The sequence below is a fragment of the Xiphophorus couchianus genome, chromosome 4 (genome assembly GCF_001444195.1).
Source record: "Xiphophorus couchianus chromosome 4, X_couchianus-1.0, whole genome shotgun sequence".
Taxonomy (NCBI): domain Eukaryota; kingdom Metazoa; phylum Chordata; class Actinopteri; order Cyprinodontiformes; family Poeciliidae; genus Xiphophorus; species Xiphophorus couchianus.
The window spans coordinates 8,312,140-8,338,287 of NC_040231.1; the positions used below are offsets into that span (position 1 = coordinate 8,312,140).

The window sequence follows — 26,148 nt, forward strand, 5'->3', positions numbered from 1 at the left end:
CACCACGGCTGGACTATATTCCTGTAGCTATAATTAGATATTTTGGTACTAAACTCAAGGTGAATAAATATCCTAACCATGCCATTTTGCTGCTGGAGACCAAAAGCCTATTTTTTTATCTTCCAAAATAAGTGCCACACAATAGCCCAATAAATTCTCATGGACAATATTAATATAGGCTTATTTAAAATGTTTAGAGAAAAATGGTCTAAAATAAAATTATTATTTTTATTCTAAACTGAAAAGCAACTGTCATTCCCCTAAAGTGTCATTTTGATTAATGGTGTTATGTTATTTATAACTTTTTTTGGTTGCTTAATTACCTAGACTTAAACCAAATGTGCAAAATTTCATAGCATTTTTAAGGTGATGTGCCTGTTCTGCTCAATACAACATCTGCAAAAAGCAGAGACCTGATCTTGAACGCACCAAAACGGTGCGTTCAAGATCACCGTGGATGCGCTCAACATTGTGGATGCGCCTTGAAATTTTGTCCAGAAATTTTATCAACATTTTATGAGTGTATTTGAAATTAATTTTATCAACATAAGATTTCTTAAAGTGATAAAGAACAACCTTGCTGGAGTTTGACTGTCATCAGAGACAAATCCGACCCGGCCAATTTAAATGAACTCTTTGATTACTGATAAGAAGAACAGTGACCTCATGGGTAAAAAAGGCAGTTTATTTGTAACTGGCTGAAATTAACCTTTCATCAAATTTTGTGACAAGGGGAGGGAGAAGTTGCATGTTCTTCTATCAGTGCACTCAGAAGAACCATTCAAACATCATTTAAAAATGAGTGTACTTGAAATTCTAGCCAGAACAGTGCAGCATTGTGTTATGTTCTGGAAGCAAGGTCGATGCTAAATCCTAATTATACATGAATTAAAGTATTTGCATTGCGATCATGCACGAGTTCCTAGGAACAGTGATGGTAGTAAACCAAAATGAAACTGAGCAGGTATCCCAAAAGTATTTGTGTTGTTTTGAGTTGATAGCATACCTTTCAACATGACCTTGTTGTCTGTAAACAAGACAAGAAAATAATACAAATACAATTATTCTCAAACATTTCTAGAGATTGTTTGATTTGTATGCACTGCGCCGCTGCATGTGTCTGTGCGCAGATGAATATCCTTATCTACCACTTGGAGATTTAGAAGAAAGACTACAAGGTTTCTCTCCAGAGATGAATTTGCTCAATTCAAACAAAACTCTGCTTAAATTCAGAAGGTATGCCTGCGCAGTGCTGATCAGCCATTTAAGGTGCAGTTTATGGAGGCTTAAAACTCTTTAATTGACGGCGTCTCCCAGAGTTGCACAGAGGGTCTCAAGAGTCATCAGTATGCATTAAATCGCATCGCTTTTTTTGAATATTAGCCTTTTTCTAAAAGGTAAAGAGAACAAAACGAAATACAGGACTCTATTCACAAATTCTGCGGTTTAAAAACGTGATTCAGGAGTTGATCAATTAATGATTTCAGTTGTTATTAAAACATGTGATTTGTGTAAATTCTTAATTTTCTGCAGGGGAATGTATCTTGCATAAATGAAACATTTTGTCCCGCCTTTCTTCATCTCCCCCGCTTGTATGCACATGAATACTGTATGAGCGTGTTTTACTTGAAGAGCACGGAGAGAATGAGTCTGTGATTAATAGAAGAATAATGGAAGTGTAATAGAAATTACATTTTGAACATTCATAATCTGCCTCTCTTCTCTTTGTTCAAATATAAATGCTCCAGGCTCCAATTTTCGTTTTCACTTTGAATAATGAGACGGTAAATTGAAGTGCGCAGCAGGCTTTGAGAGGAAGAACTTGAGTTAGGATGGAATACATTCTGACCTTGATCCCCTTTTATTTATTTCTTAAATTTTTTGGGACAGAAATTCAGAGTTGTGATTCAAGTGTAAATCTGAAATGCAGTATGATTAAACTTAAAATTGCCATTTGACTTCTGTAAGCATCTCTGTCATTGATGGGTGATTTGTGCAGTACATTCGGTGCTGCTGGCAAGATAAGGAGGAGCATATGTGTGATCCATCATCCTGTGCTTGTAATAATCAGGTCTTTTTCTCCTCCTGCTCACCGTGGAAGCATAGAGATGATGACTTTGTGGTTCATGTTGAAAAAGGGAATTTCCACTCCTGGCTTTGCATGAGAGCAATCTGATGGAGTATTACTTGTCACTCATGTTGCTTGTGAAAGGAAGGCGGGGGAGATAATTCAAAAATAGGGTGCTAAGACCTGTGCAGAATTTTAAAAAGGCATCGGTTTGAAAGTAAAATGCAACAAAGCATTGACCCTTTACACTGCAGATGTATCAAGTATGAGAAATTCTGTTTATTTTGTTTCCACTATGATTGTAATTAAGATTTCTGACACTGAATATTACTTGCAACTTGACTGACTGGGAATTCCACAAGATATTTGTACGACCCTCGGCCCTTTTTCCCTTCAAGCTCTAAAATGAAGTAAAGCTACATTTGATCTCATTTTAGAAGCACACACACACACACACACACATACACATCACCCAAAGAGATTCTCTTTCACCACTCAAAGTCTCTTGTGAATTTCCTGTTTAAAACAGACGAGTTTAGAATATTATTGTGTAAAGCCAGCATGTGTTGATTTTTGCTCCTAGATATGTTGACAAAAAATGAGCATACAAGAAGCCTAGCCTTTTATAATCTACTTATCAAAGAAAGCGGTCCTTAACTTTAAAAAATACTGCCACATGTCAACAATTTAGAACATTGCTGAAAAGGTCATTTATTAAAGTGCTCAATTCAAAGAATGAAACTCATCTATTCATTGTACAAATAGTGATTATTTGAAGCATTTATGTAATTTAATTGTAAACATGATATAAATCAATAAAGTGTTGTTCATACAGAAATATCAGCCTACTAGAAAGCATGTTTATACAATCTACAATATACAGACTTGGTCGGGGCTCCTTTTTGAATGAATTACTGCATCCCTGGATCGCAGTATTGACGTTATCAACCTACGGCTCTGCTAAGGTGTTCAGGAAAGCCATGATACTTTTATGGTGGTCTTTAGCTTGTCTGCAGACCACCAGACAAGTTAATTAGTCATTATCTAACTGGACCAACATCAGCAGAATAAATAAAGCTCAAGCAGCAACCTCAATTTCATTGGTTTTGATCTCTTGCTAGTTTCCATATTAAATTAACTAATTTACTTTGATCTGAAAAGGTGACTTTGGAACTCAGTAACATTCCAGTCATTTTTCCCATCAGCTCTTCTAAGCTACTTCTAACGATGTCTCTGGTTCAGGACTGTCTTAGTCCAACTTCCTGGACATTTCAGAGGGTTGGATCTTAAAATACCGACCACAGACACAGTCCACACCTTGTGAAACTCTTACATTTTTTTTTTCTGCTGGTTGTTCGCCTTTTGTCTACCAAACTTCCATTCAACTTTCCATTGGTTTGTTTTGATACAGTTCTAAGGAAAGGCCAGATTCCTTAGCAATTACCTTTGGTGCTTATTGTCTTTGTGTTGTTCAAATAAACTGTCTAATGATTGTGAAGATAATATAATTTTGCATTTAAAAAAATAAAAGCCATAATCATAAAAACAAACTGACATAAATAACTCAAATATTCACCTTATGTAATGGATGTACATAGCATATGAGTTTTTAAGGCTTTTGATTCTAATTAATTGACAGCCACTTCCATTTAGCTCTCTCCACATGTGGCCAGATCTGACAGAATGCAGCCGTTATTAGCCCCTGGCCTAATAAATCCAATGCAGATTGACATTAATAGACAAATTCCTGCCAAAGAATGAAATCATCATAAAGCTAAAAGTGACAATGATCTCCACAGCAATGATGTGACTTTCCATAATGAAAGGAGATATTTTACCAGGATTTGCCTCAGTGACAAAGGAGTATCTGACCACAACAACACAGCACTAGAGACTGTTCTTTTAAAACCCAGCACCAAAGTCAAAGTTTCTTCGAAGCGCAATGAACGGGTTTGCTGTTGACAAAAAAAGTCTTCAGTAGTCAAAAATAATCCGAAGAAGAACTGTGTTCTGTAAACAGAAGTGGAAGTTAGAAAACGATGAGAATGTGACTTTTGAAAGATATGGCGCCTGATTAGTGTGATTTAAAGTTTCCTTTAGCTTTGATCTGAGTCCCTTGCTTGTTGCAGTCTTGTATGCATACATACCAGGCCAAAGACAGAAAAGGACATTCACTCTATTTTGCAGTGAGCTTCCATGCACACAGAACAGTAAATTGAACCTGCATCTCCACTCTCAAATTCATTTTGTGTGCTTTGAACCAGCAGTGCTGTTTATATTCCCAGCAGTAATAGTGTTTCACAGACTTCATTTATGCAGTGAAATAGTATTATCTACAGAAGTTATTATATAAACAGCACATAATTTAACTATCTCCCAGGGTTACGCTCAGTCATTTTCCAAACCCCAAATAGTATAAATCCATGCGAGTTGTTTTTATTTTGATTCTTTTCTGATATAAATTGCCTCTATGGATGTATTCATACTTCATTCTGAGATGTATTTTTCAGATAAACTAAATCAAGAAAACAAAAGACCTTTTGGCTACAGAACATTGGATTTACTGATCCAGTAATAGGTATCATAAATTCTGACTTGCATGCTGCAGTGACAAATGGTGGATCAGATAGGAAATTTCCTTTGGGACTTTGTCCAGAAATGGTTTCTACATGAAACTGGTATTTACTCTGCTTAGTGAAAAGGTGCACTGGCAGAGGAAAGATACAGAGCACGGTGAATTCTTCATTATAAGCATATATTCCGAGTGGCAGCCATCATGTATTGAGCAAATGTAAAAAAAAAAATAAAACTTGCTTTTATTTCAATGTTTTGTTTTAGAAGAAAAGTGGTATGTAAGAAAACAGCATGGGTTATGAATGGAATAGTTTACTAAAACAGAAAAGGCTGGTTGCATTGTAATGATGGTTTATGACACAAGCTACAGACTGTCTTGGAAGCATGGAAATCACAGGCTAGTTCAAAATTTATTAAGTCGTTTGTGTCACTAATGGGTCTTTTAAATTTCCGCTTTGCAATCAGGACTTTTGTCTCGGTTGAGCATCGATCCACAAGTTGGTTTTTTTTTGTTCTGTAATTGCAGACTACTGCACAGTGTGGCTATGTTTGCTATACAGCCCAACAAACCAAGTGAAAACAAGTGACCCATAACATGCAACCACTTTTTAAGGTGTAGGTAAAACCAGAAAGACTCTTTAAAAGACCTTCTTTTGTCTCAAATTAAACTAAGCCAAAGCATTTTTATCCATTCGAACTGTAAGATTTATTTAATCAAACATTCTTCAATAATTGCTCCTCAGAATCTCTCTCTGACCCAGTTTTGTTGTTGCCAGTAAAGCAAAAAATAGTCTGACCACACTTAACCATGAATGTAATCCTTCCTCTTAAATCTGCTCCTCCCTTAACCACATTTGCAGTGTTCATAGCATATCTGTGTTCTTAAGTAAATCCTGTCTAAACTAAGACTCTCTGCTTTACTTTGCAGTGAACCGTTTCTTTCTTTCTTTCTTTCTTTCTGGTAAGGGAGTCAGAAGAAGTCTGACCTATATCCCTGCATCAGATTTGCATCATACTGGGAGTGGTTTCGCGCTACATTTAGCATGGCCTCAGCATCCAAAAATACGTCTGTTTCTGAAGAGGCGGAAAACACTGTTTATTTGACTCCCAGTGTTTATGTTGCTATCAAAATATTGTTTTGTTTTTTAAAAGACAGATGGCTGCTCCAAAGTCAATGGACAAACAGCGCATATTCTCCTGCATCGCCAAACATTTAACCAGCGTCACTCCAGAAGGACAGTTGACGCAACCCAAAATGAAAGTGGCTCTGAAATGTTCAAGTTTGTGTTTGGCTTCAGATGCTCCCGAGGCAACATGGGAAATGTGTTAGCAACCGACTCACTTCGCTATTACTGTCTTCATAATTTTATTCCAGTTTTCTTATGAGACTGTTGACCTGACAGAGGCTTGGTGGAAAATATGAAGCCTCCAGGGTGAGATCTCCTTGCATAAGCACATTTCCCATTAGAACAGCACTGAGGGGCAAGTGGAATTTGAACATGTCTTCTGTCCATGCACAATGCAAATGCTTCTGGAAAATGCCACAGCCACCACACTCAGTAAGGCACTAAAACAGCACTGGTGATCTGCATGCAACATGCAAGACTAAAAATGTTAACAAAGATTTTGAATTAATCAAAATTAGTGATATATGGATGCACGATCACTGTGTTTTAGTTTAAAATGAAAACTTGAGCACCGTGCCTACCTTCCCCGGCCCCTTTCTCTATCTCTCTCCATTCATTCCATCATGGTTAATTGAACAGAATAGTTTAGTATGCAATTAATTATGATGTGCTGAGATGATATATGGACCTGACAGGGCATTGTGGGTAATAATAGGAGAGATTTATTTACTGGCTTTGTGTAGGCTCCTCTCAACCTTGCAAAATTAATGTAGTTTCTCTGATTCAAATTATGGAAGAAAATAGGAAGGAAATTGTGTCAGACGCATACATATACAATGCTCTCGGGATCATGCTCACACACACCCAAAGGCAAACAAATGGATTAACAGGCACCCATACACTCACACTCACACTCACGCATACCTAAACGCACGGAGAATCAATGTTGTTCTTGTAGGAAAATTGTAAACGTAAAACGGCAGAAATGAATCACGCTAATGGCATGGCTGACAGCTGTGTTCAATATTATGATTTCAGTCCCTCGCTCCCCCTCCCCAAGATTGATTATATAACTACTTCTTTATTTACTTGATGGAAGAAAACATATTACTCTGCAGTGCTCTAGGACAAATATGAACTTCAGGAACATTTATATAGTTATATAAGCCTATGAGCTGGATGCAATAATTCTGCTTTACAATGACTGAAAACAATTCTGTAGATTTTCTTCATGTAAAAATACATCACATCTTTCTAGAAAAAAACAACCTACAACTTTGAACGCACCTATTTAAAAGACCCTGAGGATTCTTCCACTCAGTGCTTTTCATTCGCTGAAAATTAGAATTAACTTTCACAACACATTTTCATAGAGAAGTACTTTCCAGCATTGAAATCCTTGAAGGCATGTTCTGTAATAAACCTTTAAAATTACTTTGTTGAGCTATACCTGTCATAAATTGCATACAGAATACACTATAGTGATATTGAAAGCACATTTACACCAAAGATGTGAGCTTTTTTCTTTTTTTCAAAACAAGATTTTGATGTGCAAGTTTAATTTCTATGATCCACTTATGGTTATAATTACGCAAACATTCTGAAATAAGAGATGTCTCAATTGTAATTTTGAAAGTTAGTAGTGTAATTTGGCTGGATTTCACCAATATTCTTGGAAGAAATAGAAGAGGAAGTTTAATATGGCTGTTTTTTTATTAATACTAGACAGTTTTACCCATTCCAAAACCAGTTTAGTTTGGAACCTCCTCCAATTGCATCAACAATCTGAATTTCTCAAATCTTATGCTTTTCGGTAAGACATGCAACGTTAACTGAGGTTTTGAAAGTTTTTCTCCTCTTGCTATCAAGGATACCTGCAGCTGGTTGAATTTCAGTGATTCCAGCAGTGCCTGAAACCCTGTGTATCATTTTTTTATCAGCCTTTACCTCACATCAAAACTTAAATAGCCTTCAAATTCAATTTTATTTAATAACAGGGATTGTTTGTATTGCCATCTATGTCCCAGAACAGTTTGTTTTGATTACACAGATACCAACCATGTTAGATTATGCACAGATCTAATACGCCATCAACACACCTTACCTGCCCTTGACCTTGTATGCAGTTCTTGCTTGTCTTGTTAAGGCTCACTGACTACATTTCATTTGTTAACTTTGTGTTTGACCACTTCATTCTTATCATCCAAAATTTCTACTTGTTTTCTTAATTAACTTTCTCTGTTTGGTTCTTTTTGGTTAAAGTAAAAGACAAAAAAAGAAAGTCATTTTTACTTTTAGACATTTCCTAACCAACTTACTCCTAAAATGACCTGAAAAGCCAAGTTATAATGTATCCAATAAAAAAAATGTAAAAACTCAAAAAAATGAATGTGAAAAATACTTTCAGTGAAAAGTTTTACAAATATTTTCTACAGCTTTGGGATTCTACAGTAACACAAAATCCAGAAAAAATATAAAGCGCTGCAGGCTTCACTTGCTTTAGTTCAGGTCAGTGTTCATGATTTAGCAATAAGAAAAGACTTGGTAAAAAACAACGCTATCCAAAAAGAACACAAAGACCTGTTAGCCTAAAAACAGCTTGATGATCTGCAAGACTTTTTCTGTGGACAAAAACTCAAAATTTGAGTTTTTGGAGAGTGTGGTTACCATTACATATGGTGTGAAACTAACAGCGCTTTAGAAAAAGAACATCCCACTAACATAGTTGTCAAACACGAGGGTGGTAGTGTGATGGTGTGCTGCTTCTGAACAACTTGCCAACAAATCCTCAGCTTTTGTTGCCATGTGAGGGTTGGAGAGTGGGGGGAGGATTGATTTTGAGTATCAAACAAAAGCAACAATTCTTGTTTATTAATAAAGAAAACAATACTTTAAGCATCTAAAATTAATAACTGAATAAATATTCAAAACAGAAAAACAAGGCTTGCGATAGCTGAGGACAATTTTGAGAAATCAATTAGCTATTTGAGTTACTTTAACATTTCATGTAGCTTTAAATTAGTCTCTGGGATCTGGAGACATATGTTGTCATGTAGTCCAACAACAGGTGCGTCTTTGTAAAAGCCAGTTCTTTCCCACACTCACCAATAAACAGTACGTGATTAGCAATCATTACCCATCGGGAGTGAAAAATGTTCCTCACAATGCTGAAGCACCTGGATGAGTGCAGCTGTTGCTGAAGCATGTTAAGTATAAATAAGCGAGACAGTATTCACATACATGGGTGTGGTGTTTAGTATTTAAAGAGGCTGAGGCAGATACTGTTTCATACAGCTGCAGGGCTTGGCATCAAGCAAACTACTTGAGATCGATTGTCTCTCACTGACTGCTCCAGCATTCTAGAACTCTACTTTAATATGGAAACACTTGATTCACATGTTTTCTGCACAAGCGCTCCTAAAGCGAAGGCGCTATTGGACTGAAGTTTTGCACAGCACAAAGAGAAATTGATTGCTTTTTATTTTGCCAGTTTTATTTTTTCACTCAAGCCCTCTCTGGTGCCTCTCCATCTGGAAAAACACCTTGTTACTTGGCATCAGTTTTCTATTTACCAGCATGTGGGCCAGCTGTTTTCTTTGTTACATAAATGAAACAAATCCCTGCTGTGTTTGAATGAATGTGGACATGGAAAAAGACGATATTATTTCTCCATCAGGAGTTGGTCCAAATAACAGCAAGCTTGTTAAGACTAGAATGTTTGGCACCTAAGAGCAATTTCCTAATTTCTAAAAATGAAAACTAACAGGAAACTGGATTGTGTAGCACATTTATGAGAACAGCTTACCACAAATATTCTGTGGGGATGTCTCTGCAGCATAATCCAAACATCATGTGACATGTAAACAGATGTGATTAAAATTGAAAATGCCTGACCAACAAGTGTTTTTGATCAACTGCAGTGAGTGAGGTCAAAACGAGACTCCTTACAAGCCTCCCCTCTTATTTCAAGGCTATTACTTCATGCAATTACAATTCACCCCTGCAGTTGGACAGTTGGTTACCATGTATGTGGATGTGTAAGTATGAGTGTCCATGTGAGCCTGCATGAACAGATAGCCTGAGGCATAAATAAACCAGTCGCCACCAGAGGCCTACAAAAAGAGCGGGGCCCCTCAAGTTTCTCTGCTCCTGTTTTGCTTTTCACACAACATATTTCCTTACATTTTCTTTAGGTCTACATAAGAGGCATACTGTTAACAGAATGCAGCATTTTTTTGAAGTTTTGTAATGGTTTATTATAAAAAAAATAAATAAAATTGTCATGAAAAAATCAATAAAACTAGCTAGCCCACAATTCAGGGCCTTGTAAAAATATTGACATTCCTTTCATTCCTCCAACATTTGTCACATTGCAATCACAAATGTGCAACATTTGGTCTTGTGTGTTGGACAAACACGTGGTTGGTGTAATTATGAAGTGAGCAAAATGACTGATTGTTCTCCAAACGTATGATTAAAAATCTGTAAATGGCTGTGTGTGTAATTAAATTCTCTGCATAAATACAGCTGTTCTGTGAAGTCATCAGAGGTTTGAACACTGGAGAATGAACAGCCAAAGAAACACAGCAGGTCAGAAGAAAGGTTGTGGATACATTTAAAGCAGTGTCATTCAGCAGCCAATGCCAAAGCTTTTGAACATAACACAGAGCATTGTTCAATCCATCAAAAAGAACTTAGAAGGAGTTTGGCACAGCTAAAAACCTACCAATACAAGGTTTTTAGCTTTCTACTGGGCTGTGGTCCGATAAAACCAAAAGTGAACTATTTCACCAATATGCAAACTACTGTGTGTGGAGCGAAAATAACTCTGCACATCTCCCTGAACACCCCCACTGTGAAATATGCTGGGGAGGCTCTTCTTCAAGTCTTGGGACATGGAAGCCGGTTAGAGTTGTTGGTAAGATTGGTAGAGCTAAAACTTGAGTCTGAAGAGAAGGTTCGCCTTCCAGCAGGACAGCATCTCTAAACACACATCAAGATCTTCAGTGGAACAATTTGGATCTAATACATATCCATGTAATTCATATCCATATCCTGGCAATTCTAATGAATTGCCTGAGATTTAGATTGCTGTTCATAGCTACTCCCTGTCCAATCAGCTTTTATGCAAAGAAGGTAGAGCCATACCCCAAGACCTGCTGATGTAGTGACAGAACATCAGCAGGAAGTACTAGAAAGTACTGATTCAGAATAACTGAATACAAATTCCAGAAATGATTTAAGGTTTTTATTTGGCCAAAACCCTTTAGTCACCATGTCTACTGGATAACAGCACCAGAAAATAACTACATAAATAGAGTGGAATTACCCTTTAGTGTATTTGTTGCCAGATTCTGTTTCAGTTTAATCTTTCATGTAGAATGTCATTGCTTTCACAGAACAATACCACCGCTGAACTGAGTTATTTACATTTTTCGTTTTAAAAATGAGCACAACAGTCAAAATTGTAAGCATCTATTTTTCATTGAATTGTTTGCTAGAATTTTTATAAACAAACATTAATACACTGTCTACATTCATCACTGAGCGAAAGACATCCAGCAGGCATTATACATTATGCCAACAATTCATAATTTTGAATAAACAAAGAGAGAAAATATTATATCTAACTGAATTTTGTGGCACTAATTATGTTGCAGGTACACAAAAAGGAATCAACACTTAATAAAAAAAGGAAAAAAAACGTTTGCAGTGTCGATTAAATGAAATTTGCTTTATAAAAAAATGAAACAGATTAAATTCTGCACAGCACCAGTGGATATATTTTTGACTGACTCCATCTACTCTAGATGTGCAAAACATCAGTAAGCTGGCTCGCTATCAACATTGCATTGTGAAGAGAAGATTAGGGTGAAGTTCCCTGCCATGTTTTTAAGTAGTTTTTTTTCTGATCTGCAGCAGGCACAAATCGTCTGATACAGTCCACTAGTATGGCTAGTTTGTATGCAGTCAAAGACATTCTCTTCTTGCCACAGGCATCTTTGTACCCGTCTTCATTCGTTTAAGTGCTGCTTTGAAGAGTCCATTGAAGTGTGGTGAGAGATACAAATAAAAAAAGGCTGCCTGTTATAGAAAATGTTTACTACTTTGGAGTGGGCTTTGAATAACCCTTTCTAAGGGCTATTTATAATCAAATTCATTACACGCAGCTTTAAATGGATATAAACCTCTTATAAAAGCTTTTAATGTATGCCGTATCCAAGATCTGACACTTCATTTTTCTTTTAATCATGAATCTCTCAATGCTTTTCTCTTAAGCCTGGATATTATGTGTTTAGGATACACACACTACTGGAAGTGTTTCAGATATGTATTATCATTATTATATTATCAAAAATCAACGTACTGGGTGCATAAACTGACAGTGCTGTGGAAAAGTATTGGATCCCTCAAAGACTTTTTTGGTTTTCTTTGTTCTCACACTTGCATGTTTCAGAGTATGAAGCAATTCTTTACATCATAGAGCCAAAATAAATACAAAAATCAATTTTCATCAGGAAAAAAACGAAGAGCTATATGAGAGATATGTCTTAAATTGATAACTGTTTAGATTAGCTCCACCAAGGCTTAATACGGCCTCATCAGTGGAATCTGGAAGTCACTTCAATAGAATCTGACTGACAACATGAAGTAGGCTAAAGCATCACATCATGGCCTGATCTAAAGAAAATGTGTAACAGATGAGAAGCAAAGTGATTAACATCGGTTAGAAGGGGGCCATTTCTTAAGGCTCCCACATACTTCAACCGAGGTGTTAAAATCGGTTCTCACTGACAGAGACACATGACAAAACCACACCATTTTGTTTGCAGAGGCATCCACCTCCACTTCTCAACACCGGTTCCAAGTCAGACTATTTCAACAGAGATATGTGTGAGGTGTTGCGTGATTGGACAGAAGTTTGTTGCCCTGTTTTATATCAACAATATTGATATTTCGCTTTTCTAGCAAATTTGAATAAAAGTTTCAGCTGTTTTGTCCATAAAAGAATGGTTTGTTGTAACATGTAGCGCCCTCTCTTGGGCAACTTCCCTATATGTTGCCTACCCATTTTTTGCGCCACTGGTTGCCAGCATGGATGTTGAAATTTCCTACAATGATTAAATAGATACAGTATAATACAGACTCGATCAGTATGGGTGTCTTCATAGTCTTCATGCAGCCATGTTCCTGTTGAGAAAATAACATCAAGACTATGCTCAGTAATGAACTCATTAATTAAAAATGGTTTTCCTGACAGATCTACTGTTTAATAGAGTCAGTTTAACTGATTTAGTCCCTGGCATTATTTTGTGGGAAGTTGCTTTTGATAAGGAATTGATTTTAGATTAAAGGGTTGACTCTTGCATGTTATTGAGTTTCTATTACCTACATGCACCACAAATTTACAGCATCTTCCTGTAGGGAGCACAAGTGGTTCTTGGATAGAGATTGTAGTAGAACTAATGCTCTCCATGACACTGAGATAAAGCATAACTAACTATGGGCTTTAGGTTGCAGAGGCTCTTTGTTTCTGTAATAAAATCTTGCTTGCTACTGGAAAGCAAGCTTGGGAACATTTTTAGGAATGTTGGTACTATTCTGAACTCAATTTCTTTTCGGGTTTCATGGAAGATTAATGAGCTTGTGCTTTGTGAGACTTCTTGATAGCTTCTCTGCAAAAGTATTCAGTGTCCAATCAGAAATATAAAAGGAAGCTCAGACTCAGTTGTCAAGCTGAATTGATACACTCTTTGACTGGACTTTCCATTTCCTGCTGACAGAGATTAGACTAATTGTGAATCAAACCAAATGATTAACTTGACCACATTTTGAAAGCTTTCAAAGCATTTCAATTAACATGCAGGATACCTCTAAATGAAAGGATCTAAATGAGATAATATTGTGCTATAGCCAAAAGAAATGTGATTAGTTGATTTATGTGTGTTTATGATGAATGATTTATTCTTATTAAATGTGCCTAGCTCGTTATTAATCAGCCACAAATGGAATATTGATGCAGCACAGCAGTTAATGAATGTGCTTATTAAACCAAGCCAATGCTGTTAACATTCCCCACATACAATTTAATTATCTTCTTTCAGCCTTGCTCTAATTATCTCTGATATTTTTCATCTCCACAAGATTTGATAACTATCTTATGCTGACGTCTTACCACCAAGACTTGACTGAGAGAAACTACAGTGTCTTGTCTTGGTAGGTTTGCACTTTTACCATACTCGTTCTCTCAATCTATGATGGATTAATAAACAGTCATTCATGAAATTGTTCACTTGTCGAAACAAATGTGCATTGCACTCACTTTTTTATTTATAAAAATTCTGGAAAACAAGCACCCATTTCCTTCCACTTTTCCACAGTTATGAGCTACTGTGTCTTGGTTTCTTACATAAAAACCCCAATAAATTGCAATGAGATTTATTAGTTTGTGATAGTGTAGGAAATTTGCAAAAGCTCCAGATTTATTAATGCTTTAGCAAGACACTCTACTCTTTCTTCTTACAAATGCATGAGCTGCGTAATAAAGGAGAACCTTTGTGACATATCAGACCTTTTATGTCTTCATTTACCATTGAAGCATAGTCTAGTTGAGATTTTGAAGAATTAGCCAAAAATATCAAATTTGAGGTTTAGAAATTTAGCGATTAATATAAATGAAGTGATTTTCTAAAATACACAGTAGTTGTCACAAACAGAAGCCAATTTCATAGTTTCCATTGTAAGTAAAGTAACTTATTCTTGTCAAGTGAAATTCATGTCTATTTTAGGATGGAAAGTAAGGAGAGTAAAACCACATGGTTCTGAAATAATGGTCAAACAATCTTTATGTGTGCGGGCGTGTGCTGCTTTAGTAGGGGGAGGGGATAATGGCTTTAATTTGCATGCTTTAAAAGAATAATGAAGTAATGTGATGTTTATCTTTTCTGAAGAGTTAAATTTCTGCTGGCAGAGACCCAAAGCTCACCATGACATAACATAATGAACAGTAACTTGTATATGGGCCGGGGTATGCAATGGGAGCAGATGTGCATGAGTCCAAGATTAGAGGGAGTAACAAAGTGGGGAGGGTGGATCAGGGAGAACGTCTGTTGTGATGGGATATGGATTGATCTGTGTCTGATTCTGCGTGTGTGTGTTTGTGTTGGGGTAGGGATGGTGAAGTGGGATGGACATGGGGGGTAGTTGGGGTCATACTCAATGATTTATTCATTAAGTTCAAGCCTGTGTTTGTTTGTTGACCCTTAGCAGTAAGCTAGAAAGACACTGTTCAACCCGCACTCCGTTTTTTGTCTTTGTTCATCATAGCGCCATAATGTTTGTGACATTACATTAGCCATCTCATTCTGAACAGATCTACATTGTGTACGCACCCCATTCATGTGGTAATGAAGGCAATAAAACCGCTTTTATTCCCACTAACTCAAGCCTTCTGAAAGTGGAGACTGCAGGAGAAATACTGCAGAGAAATTACCATGCCCAAGAGGTTCTGGTTCCTGAAATAAGACGATGATGTAAAAAGGGTCAGCTGCTAATCTTTATTCCCTAAGTAAAGCTCTCATTCATTATGTAACAGTTTACATTTGCATTCAGGCTACAGAGCAATGGTCCACAAACATTCAAAGCCATAGAAAACATCAATTTAGTATTACTTCCTCTATGCCTTCTTTTGTCTGGAGGGAAGAACATCTTTATTACATATTGGTTAACAAAGAAGTACAGATATTAAAGGGGGTCTATTATGTATGTTCCAGGCACATGGTGCCACTTTGTCACACAATGAAGTAACTATGTTCCCTTAGGTTGTGATAAAAATGTTTAATATATCAATCAAAACTTAAAAGAAATTTGACTTCCCAACTTGATGCCTTTTAACTGGCCTCTGTTTTCTTAGGAACCTCGGTAACACTTTATTTGATGGGTTGTGAATAAGACTGTCATGACACCGTCATAAACATGACAACACCTGTCATGAACATGAGTAAGTCTTCATGAATATTTATGACGGTTGTTATAAAGAGTCATTCGGTAAATCATGACACTTTTAATACAAAGTTGAAATTATTCAAAATGTCTTTGTTATGACAACTTGTCATTAACCAAAAAATCATGATATGACATAAATTTGTGATAAAAGTATGGTTAAACTTTAAAAATGATGTAGCTTTATGTTATTAAAGCTAAAGTTTAATCAGTAATACTTTTATAACAAATTTATGTTAGATCATGATTTCTTGGTTAATGACAAGTTGTCATAACAAAGACATTTTGAATAATGTCAACTTTGTATTAAAAGTGTCATGATTTACCGAATTACACTTTATGACAACAGTCATAAATATTCATGAAGACTTACTTATGTTCATGACAGGTGTTGTCATGTTTATGACGGTGTCATGACAGTCTTATTCACAACCCATCAAATAAAGTGTTACCGGAAGCTCAGACGATTTCAGACTCTTTGCCTTTAGAATGTCATCATAACAATGCTCCACAATTATGCCATTTACAACCAGTTGTATAAGTAGTTTGTACGATATGCTCAGCGGACGAGCAGTTCCACCAGGTCTTTGCTAGTTACTGCTGCTTCTCATCTAGAAGGACCTGGCTGCAGAAAATAGAAAGGGAAGATGTCGGCTGAGGCGTCAGGCCCACATATACTTCCTATATTTGCTATGGTCTCATGTTTTTTTTCTTTTGAAATCTTTATTTTATGTAATACTCCCTCTTTAAAAAAAATAAACTTCAGACAGAGAGCACACCAAAAGATATCTTGTCACATCTACCATCCCATACTTTCTCTAATAATGAACCAAGACACATTTTATTTCTGGGTTATATTGTAAGAAGAATCTTCAATGAACACTGAAATCAATATAACGTGTTAAAAAGATGAAGGCTGTTTTTTTCACTTTGATGTGCTTTTATACTGACCTTAAAATTCACGTGTGTGTAAAAACAGATGCATTCTCTTGTTTTTAGATCGAGAAGAAAAAGAGAAAACATAAAAGAGAAGTAAAAGAAATTCAAAGACTTTGAAGCTAAAATTATTTACTTACCAAGTTTTTAATGCAACCTTTACATCCTTTCAGTTTGTCTCCAGAAAAGTAAAATGAGTTTTGTTACAAACCTTTTATTCAAAGTCCCTATGGATGAAAAAACATTTGTAAAATCATGTGGAAAAAGTTGTTTTTAATTCCTGTCAAACACGGTGAAATTTAATGTCAGATTCACAGGTGGAGAGGAAAATATATAAGGTTACATTGCAGCAATTACTGGTGTAACTGTTTAAAACAAGAAGGATAGCCATGAGTAACAGGTTGAACAAAAGGTGTATAGGCAAAGAAAGTAGCTGATGAAAAATGAAGGAACTAAACAACTTAAAACTACTGGGAAGGAGATCAAGCGCAAAGGAATCAGGTGAGCGTAATCGACAGTATACACAGCTGGGTGATGAGGGAGGAATGTGCACACAATGAATACAAAGGGATCTGGGGGAACTAAATGATAACAGTACGAGAGAAACAGAAATCTATCAAAGAGCACAGAGAAACATTTCAGGTTGAAGAAAGCACTAACCTGAAATACAATTCCAACAGTGTTTAGCACAAATTGGCTTTCTTTTCTAAAAGAAAATAACAGCAAAATCGTATTTCTCCAAACTTTTCCAACTTGTCAATCTGACTTTATTGATGTCACAATCAAGTACGAATTGTGAATATTGAGAAATATGATTTACTTCATGGGATTTTGGAATGTGTCAATCAGTTTCAACTAGCTCTGATTTTCTTACACCAATATCCTGTGCATTCTTCACACCGCAACACAAGAAATATATAACGAATATAGCAAGATATAACCCATAGAATGACATATTAATTTCAGAGTCCAGTATGAGTATGTATTCCAAATAACCAATTCAACATGCAAAAGACAAAACATTATGTCCAGGAAGTAAATGTGTTATTAATTTTTTACTGAGTTGGAAATAAATAATAATCAATAATGTTTAGAGAATTTATTCTTAATCTATCAATTACCAGATTGCTATATAATTAAAAAACATGGAGAGTTACCACTCACAAAATGGTGTCTTAAACAAATGTGAATAATGTAATACTTTATTGTTTAATCAATTTATTTTAAGTCCAAATATGTAAATATAAATAATAACGTCAGCTTTCTGCTCCATCTGACTGTAATTCAGTTCAGTGTTTTGGTTCTCATCTGGTCAGCAAATCATACCACTGAGGTGGAAGAGTGCTGCACAACCCACCAATATTCATTGCTTTTTAAACATCATGTCTTGTCTGAATCTTAAAAAGATCCACAGCTCTATTCAGAACCAGAATGACAAATTTAATGAGATCTGTAGTCCTCTCCTGACATATTATTCAATTCTTCAACTCATAGATGTGCTTGCTGCTGAGTTATAATTAGATTTGTTTCATGTGGGTTTGATTATCTATCTTTCTTCAGCACAGGATCATGGTGACACATCCACATCAGCAAGATGTCAGAAGAAATGCCTGAACTTCTTAAAATGTAAATATGAAACTGTATCATTAACAAGTTATCTGTGTATGAGTCTATCAAGAAGCCTTTTTGTATGCATTTACTGCTCCTACTGTTTTGTTTTTCACTACTGACTGCTTTCCTGGAATGAATGGGGTGAAAGGTTTTGTTTCTGTGCGTATTTCCTATTAAAAATATGAGGAGAAAACTTTTAACAAGGTATATAATTTAAATATTTACATACAACCCCTTTACATTAAAATGGATTTACTTTTACTTTCAATAGATTTACCCAAAAGAAAACAGGACTTGAATCCATTATATTATACAAAACAAAGCAATTTGTGAGTTAAATGTGTCAAAACAGAAGTAAGTTACTCTGTTCTGACAATTTGTGAATTCTATAATTCCCATGCACTATACAAAAGGGAGCTAAATTAAATGCAACACATTGTTCAATGAATTGACAAAACTTTTTCTAAAGCATTTTTCACATTCCAAAAATCATGACAAGATAGGAAGTAGTGAGATAGCAACTTAAACACAATTAAAGGTTGTTTTTATAATATTTACCGATTGGTTCTAATATTTGCCAGGCTGTGGAGAACCAATAGAGAACCAATCTGAAAAGGCTTGAATAATCATCACATGCTGGATAGAATGACAACGATCCAAAATGGATGCACAGTTAACAATCTCTTTACAGGATAACATCAGCACTACACAATAGTTGCAGTTGGTGGAATAGACAGCCCCCTTTCTATTTCCATCCCGTCTTCACAAAGGTGTCTGACATCATCTAAACAGTGAAGCCTATTTGTAACTAGGTTACTAGCTATCTTTCATCTGTAATTGAGAGCAAGCAGCTCAAGTCAGAAGTGTATCAACAATATAAAATGTTGTTAGGGTTCCATCAAGCAGCCTCTAAAGGGAATTAATAGCTATCATCTGAGAGGATCAGTGAGCCTCAGTCAGGCTGGAAAGGGAGGTGGTAGTGACAGTGAAAGATGTTCCCCTGGAGTTGTTGTCACAGCACAGGAAGGAGAAAGAGAGAGAATGCATGTGGGCACGTACCCGAACTGGCATTATCTTCCCTGTGAGGACACAGCACAAACATTTGATACATTCAGCAGCCATGCAGCAAAAGTGAATTTTCAATGAAGGCATGACTGTTGCTCACACAACCAACTGTATCTTCTGTACACATATACACACAAGCATATATAGGTATATTTTTGATTACATTTTTTATCTAGTCAATTGTAGAGTCTTTAATTAATCAAAATTGCTCACATTTTAATTGAAAATCTTATATCAACAAAATATGATTTAGCAATAATTGTGGCTAAATTATTGAATAAATAGTCAACAATAGATTTATTGATTGCTTCTAATCTGTTATTGAAGTTATTCAGCCATCAGATTGGTGCATGCTCAGGACTCTTGTATGTAAAAAAAAACAAAACAATTACATTAACAATTTTAATGCATTAAATCTGCGATGCGCCTGCACAGAAAGTATAAAATACATGGCCACTGACCATCTATTTAATGTGCCTTTCATAGTCTTGTTATGATTATGAATTGCTTGTTTCTTTGGGGTTTTTCTCTTCAATATAACACAACATGTAGCTCCTTTTCTGGTTTTGTTACATCTTTGTACAATCTTTTTGCATCATCTGACTTCATATTTACAAAGCGTCTGAAAAGAGAACCTCCCACATCAGTGCAACAGTGTTGTAAAGCTAAACAAATGGATTAGAATGTACAAAATGTTTCACACTGATGGCAGGCGAGTGTGTATGCCACAGGCACTCAGCACTTTGTTATAATGGGAATTTCAGTCTTGTCTTGTTTGCCTTGGAGCTGAACAACGTTGGTGCTCTGCTTGTGTGTGCTCTAATTACAGACAAGATTAGAGCGGGCAAATTAAACTGCTACCAGCCACTGTTTGTAATTGCCACAAGCAAATGTTTGTAATTATGAACAGATTGCTTTACTATCGATAATTAAAACAACAACACGACTTATTTAACGACTATCGGGAGATGGCACTCTGAAATTGACAAAGCAGAGCAGAGAAAATGATTTTTGCTTCATCTCGTGTCTTTTATTTTCTGTGGATTCACAGATCTGTGTTCTTATGCCCGTTTCCCAGCGCTGCATCCCATAGATCAGATGCGTTCCACTGGATTTTCTCCAGTTTAAACAAGCACAGTAAAGCCTGTGTTGATTGTGTCACTGTCACAGAGGTTTCTTTGCAGTGATTGCCCATTGTCTTTGGGGTAAGTAATGTACAAAGCAGTTGGTATTATTAGTTGTGCAATGCCAGACATAATCCCACACCTGTTGTCAGTTATGTGATACTGACACACAATATCAAGCTAAAGCAACTGACCTTGTCACTCTGCAAGTTAATGAACAGTTTTATGAGGCCACTGGCAACAAGCCCCAGCTTATCACACAGCTCCACCTCTGCGTCTTTCACCAGAACTCCTCAATGAGCAGGCTACATGTATTATATCTGTATGCTGCTAATGTATTTTACCTGAAGCCACTTCAATTTGTTTGTTCTCTAAAGGTTATTTGTGTTCCAAATGATTTAAACATAATGAAACATAATGGTGTATTCTTACTTCACCTTGAATGGTTGTGAGATTAAAGATGAGTTTTGGTCACGGGCAGACTGAGATTGAAATTGAGCCCTGCAGCTTGGTTTGGAGAGGGCTAATATCCAAACACATCGCAGATGAACGAGGAACTATCATTTTAAAACAAAGGCACGCTGAGCATTTTTCAGCAATCAAAACTATTGTGTGTGTTTTTAATGACAAAATGAAAAACAAAAATCAGTCAACAAAAGGAAACCGTAATAACTTTCATCTACATGATAATAAGTAGATGATGGCTTCCTAACCTCTTTAGACCATAGCAATTTATAGTCAAAACCTAGGCTTTCTAACAGCTGGAAACATAAGAAATTACCCCAAACATATCCTTAAATTTCTCTGGCAAATTGGTATTATCCCAGGTGAGCTTCATGTTTGTCATCAAAGAGGTACATTTTAGTGACTAAACTGGACCTAAAAACAGATTACAGCAGTGAAATTAACAACCCTCAACAAAAAGATCCAAACAACATGAATGTTAAGCAACTCACTGTTGAATTTGGGAACTCCAGATCAAGTTTTCATTGAATTTTGGGCTGTAAAAGGTCATGCACAGCCAGCAACTCCATTTTATAACTGTGCCGCAGGTTACACGTTTGTGAAGTTGGCTAAATTTCTGCCGTTACTTTTTCTGTTATTTTTTTGTTTCTCATGTCTCGCTCTCTGTGAATAGTTCTGGCAGCCATCTATAGGGAGTTGACTTCTTCTGGGACTTTTGCTGCCCAAAGAGCCCTGAGTTGTTGAGGCAAAGACACCCCAAAAAGTGTACTGTGGTTCCAAGACATTAGCAACAGATCCTTGAAGTTCTGTACATTGTGAGGTTGGGCCTCCATGGATTGGACTTGTTTGTCCAGCATATCCAACAGATACTAAATTGGATTATCTGTGGGTTTCTGAGGCCAAGCCAATATCTCAGTAACTTGTGCTCTTTAAATGATTCCTGAGCAATGTTTCTTTTCTTTTTTTTTTTTTTTATGGCAGAGCGCATTATCCCACTGAAAAAGACTAGACATCAGGGGATTTATTTTCCAGGGTGTACATCGACCGCAGCAATTTTACGGTGGTAGCACGTGTCAACATTCACATGGATGGCAGGACTCACGGTTTCCCACCAGAACACTACCTTCAGGAGCTCTTTATATATCTTATTAACAACATGCGGTGCAGTGTGTATTCTGACAACTTTCTATTGAAAGTACTATTCACCTGTTTAACAATTTGAACAATAGCTCATCGTTTGGACAAAAGAACAGTCTTTAGTCCAGTCTTGCATTGATGTACCTTTAATTTTAATGCTTCTAACACTTCAATCTTATGAATACAATGTTCTCTTGTAGCCAAATCTATCTTACCTATCAATACGATTATGGTGTAGAGATAAAGAATGCTATGCACAGCACCAGTCTACGACAATAATAATTTACCTGATTGGTGTATAAATTAAGGCAGGTTGCAGCCACAAACATAATCTAATACCCAGTTTTCAAAGGAAAACTGCATATGTTATCAAACTACATTACAGCTCTAATCAAACAAATCACTGGAGCAAAACTTTTCATCTTTCTGCACGCCGTACTCAGCATGTAATCTAATTTCAGATTCCATAGCAAACACTGACTACAGCACATTCAAGTATGAGTTGAGCATTTCCTCCATTTTATTAAAGACTGATTTAAGATTTAATTTACGTGAGATTTATTGTTTTTAAACTTCCTTTAAAACTGCATTTCAGGCAACATTTGAGTTTTATACCAGGCTCTTTTCTTACAAAAAGAGCAGAGATGCCTAAATTATTTAAAAAAAAAACATACCTGAGCATCCCTGCAGTGACTTTCTTACTGGCAGTGAAAAAATCTTATTTTCTAAATGAATTAATCAATTATTATTATTATTTCATGATTATTCAATGCTTCTCATTCCAATGGTGTTTATTGCATTAAATTGCATTTGAGTCAGACCTTTTGAATAAATTGCATGTATAACATGAACTGGAAACTGATACACTATGACACAGTTTAATGTCCAATACTTATCAAAAATATTGAGAGATAAATAGGAACACATTTAGTTATAGTTAGTCTTTAATATATTTGTTTTACATTAAATAAATGTGGAGTGAAAGCATTTTAAATCCAGTGCTTTGGTACATTAAATACTTCTTTGATTCATTATGTTCACAAGTGTTTATTTTTTGTGTCTGATTTTTATGTGCTAATAATAAGACCTTGATACAAACACAGTTTGTGTTTCATTTTGCTATGGACCTGTAGCAAAAGTGCCAAGAGTTGTGATGTGTTTGATTTTATTAGAGATGAGATTTAGCACATACATGCTACATTACTGCAACAGAACTCCCATTTCTCATCTGTGGGAGAAAATGAAACTGTGATGAAATGTAATATAGTCCCCCTCAGGCAGAACTGGAGGGACTGGGAATTGCACTACAATAAATCTAATGGATATTACTGCACTCAGTCCTCCCTCCCTCCCTCTCTCTGTTTTTCACTCCCTATTTCTCTCCCTCAACCCCTTTTACCTTTTTTCTCTACTTTTCATTCTCTCTAGCCCTATGTGAGCATATACAGGTTACACATAACTTTCATGCACTCACACACACTGTGACACATGAAGAATTACATCTGTTTGAAGAGCTTGCCCCTGATTCCACAAAAATAAAACCATGTTTGGCATCAGTTCCATTTTGGAACATCTTAATGGATTTAAATTAGCCAACCTGAAAACTAATGGAGTGCTGTAGAAGCTTTCTTCTTTTTCTGTTATAAATTCCGTTCATCCATCCATACATCATCTTCTGCTTATCCAGGGTCGTTGCAAGAGGCAGCAGCCTAAGCAAAGAGGTCCAGACTTCCCTCTACACAGCCACTTGGTCCAGTTCCTCTGGGGGAATCTTCCTCTGGGTTTCCTCCCAGTGGGTTGTGCCTGGATCATCTCACCGGAAAGGCTTCCAGCAGGCATCCTAACCAGCCACCTCAACTGGTGCCTGTTGATGTGGAGAAATAGTGGCTCTAATATGACCAAGCTTCAGACACCCTACGGAGAAAACTTATTTTATCTGCTTGTATCCATGATCTTGTTCTTTAGGTCACTGCCCAAAACACAAGAGAGCAGCGATTTTACCTCTAATTCCAGTTTTCCCTCATTCGAGAACAAAAACCCCAAAATAGTAGACAGGCCATGGAATTCTATTTGATTCAAATCTTGCTTCCCAGCACAGTCCATGTTTTCTCCAACTGACTTGGATTCCTCTGATAGAATTTCAACCAGGCCAACCAGGGAACAGAAGAAGTTGTGAAAAATGTTGTTGATTTTCTGAAATGCTTTAGATGTGTATTTTGCCTATAGTTTTAGCAATGACTACAAAGGAAGTGAACAAAGCCTGTGTTGGCCACGCCTCCAAATGTTGTATTAGCGTTAACACCTGCCTCATTCAGCTCACCTCTTTCAATTTCATTTAAGTTTCACAGCGTCGAACTGGCGCCTTACATACATCAAAGACAAACGTTAGCTTTAAAACATTAGAGTCCAGGAAGTAGTTGTTTCTCTGTACCTTTGTACCAATCAAAGTGTAGGACAAGCGGCTGGTTTTTACCAGGCTACAGAGATATTTGAGCTTCTCCACTTGAGCCAGAACTCCTTCCCCGACCCGAAGAAGACACTCTACCCTTTTCTGACTCAAGACCATGGTCTCAGATTTAGAGGCACTGATCCATCTAGACATACATAATATACAAGATCATTTGGATCTTGATCAATTTAATGAATGGGCGCAAAAGAAGAAATAAGTTACATTATTACCCTATACATCACCTTTTTTCCAGTTGTTAACTTTAAAGACGTTTTTAATTAAAGCCTCCTGTCATGATGAGACAGTGCCTTGGTAGCAATCTAAGTCAAAAACAATCCTTTATAAAATATGTCACCACGCTCAATGCACACCATCCATTACATGGTAAGCATAGTTTTTAACCGTCTAGCCATATAACAGTTGCAGATTTCTTTATTACATACTAAATATTGACAATTCAATTCCTACATGACCTTAGATAATTACAGAGTAAAGGGGTGAGTGAAAAACATTTACAACATTGATTTGAAAATCCGAGGAGAGTTTTGTTAATTAAACTGTAACAGTAGCAGTCTGCCACATATAGGAAGAGCTACCTTTTTTCAAGGTAATAACACTATGTAACATAAAATATATACAGTGCTAGGCAGCCTCATCAGCACCTCCGATAAAGAAGTGTCAAAAAGCTGTCCTTGAAAAGCTCTGTTTTTGTGTCGTCTTACCAAAGCATATCGTTTCAGTTAAATTCACAGTAGAGTTTAGCAAACTACTCGTGTTTTTGAGTTTATGGGAGGACAGAAGAGACTTGTTTCCAGCATAATTTCTGAACAACTGGTTGGAAGCATCTAAAGGTTGCTATGGTGATTTAGTGAACACACGACGCCACTCTTTGCTATAGTTGAATTAGTTTTAAATAACGTTTAATATTGGGGGGAAGATTTGGAAAAGTGTTTCTTTTGGCTGAATGAGTTATTTTGTATTTACTTTCTGTAATTTGCACATAACTTTATACTTTTGTCTGTCTGACATCATTTTAAAATATTAAGATTATTAACTGTTACTCAGTAATTGAGTCATCTTATTAGCAAATGATTTTTGTACTCTTAAGTAATTCCTTGGATGGCTAAAATTTTTTTATTTGAGTAAAAATATAATAAGTAGTGCTACTCTTACTTGGGCAAAATTAGTTTTTATTGTTTTATCTTCAATTATTAATGTCTTCATTTGTGCCTTGGTCTGATCTATTTTAGCAATGTACATTATGTTGTTTTTTTAAGGGCTTCATAAATACATTGGATTTTTATAATGTTTTTCCTTTTTTTTAATCACTGGAATATGTGAAGTAATAGCAACTTATTAGTGCACCAATTTGTGAAGGAACCATTTGTATTTTATTATTTTATTAAACATGGGACGCATATAGATACCTTTGAAGGAATCAAGCTTATTTTCCAAGCCTCTGTTGTGGTGAAAACATCCTTAATTACAAAGAAGACATACATCAAAACCCATGTATGCAATGTCAAAGCAAAGCAGTGAAAATGTAGATTTAGTGATTTAGTCTCTTAAAATCCGTATCCCCCCCCCCCT

At 36.2% G+C, this 26,148-nt stretch overlaps 1 long non-coding RNA gene across 1 annotated transcript in view; it reads left to right on the forward strand.

Moving 5' to 3' along the window:
• Positions 1–24,140, forward strand: part of LOC114142597 (uncharacterized) — a 41,829-nt gene extending 17,689 nt beyond the window's left edge. Inside the window, exons 3-4 of the long non-coding RNA XR_003595063.1 lie at positions 18,268–18,333; positions 23,797–24,140. This is a non-coding gene — a long non-coding RNA (uncharacterized LOC114142597). The remainder of the gene's footprint in view (positions 1–18,267; positions 18,334–23,796) is intronic.
• Positions 24,141–26,148: the final 2,008 nt, after the last annotated feature.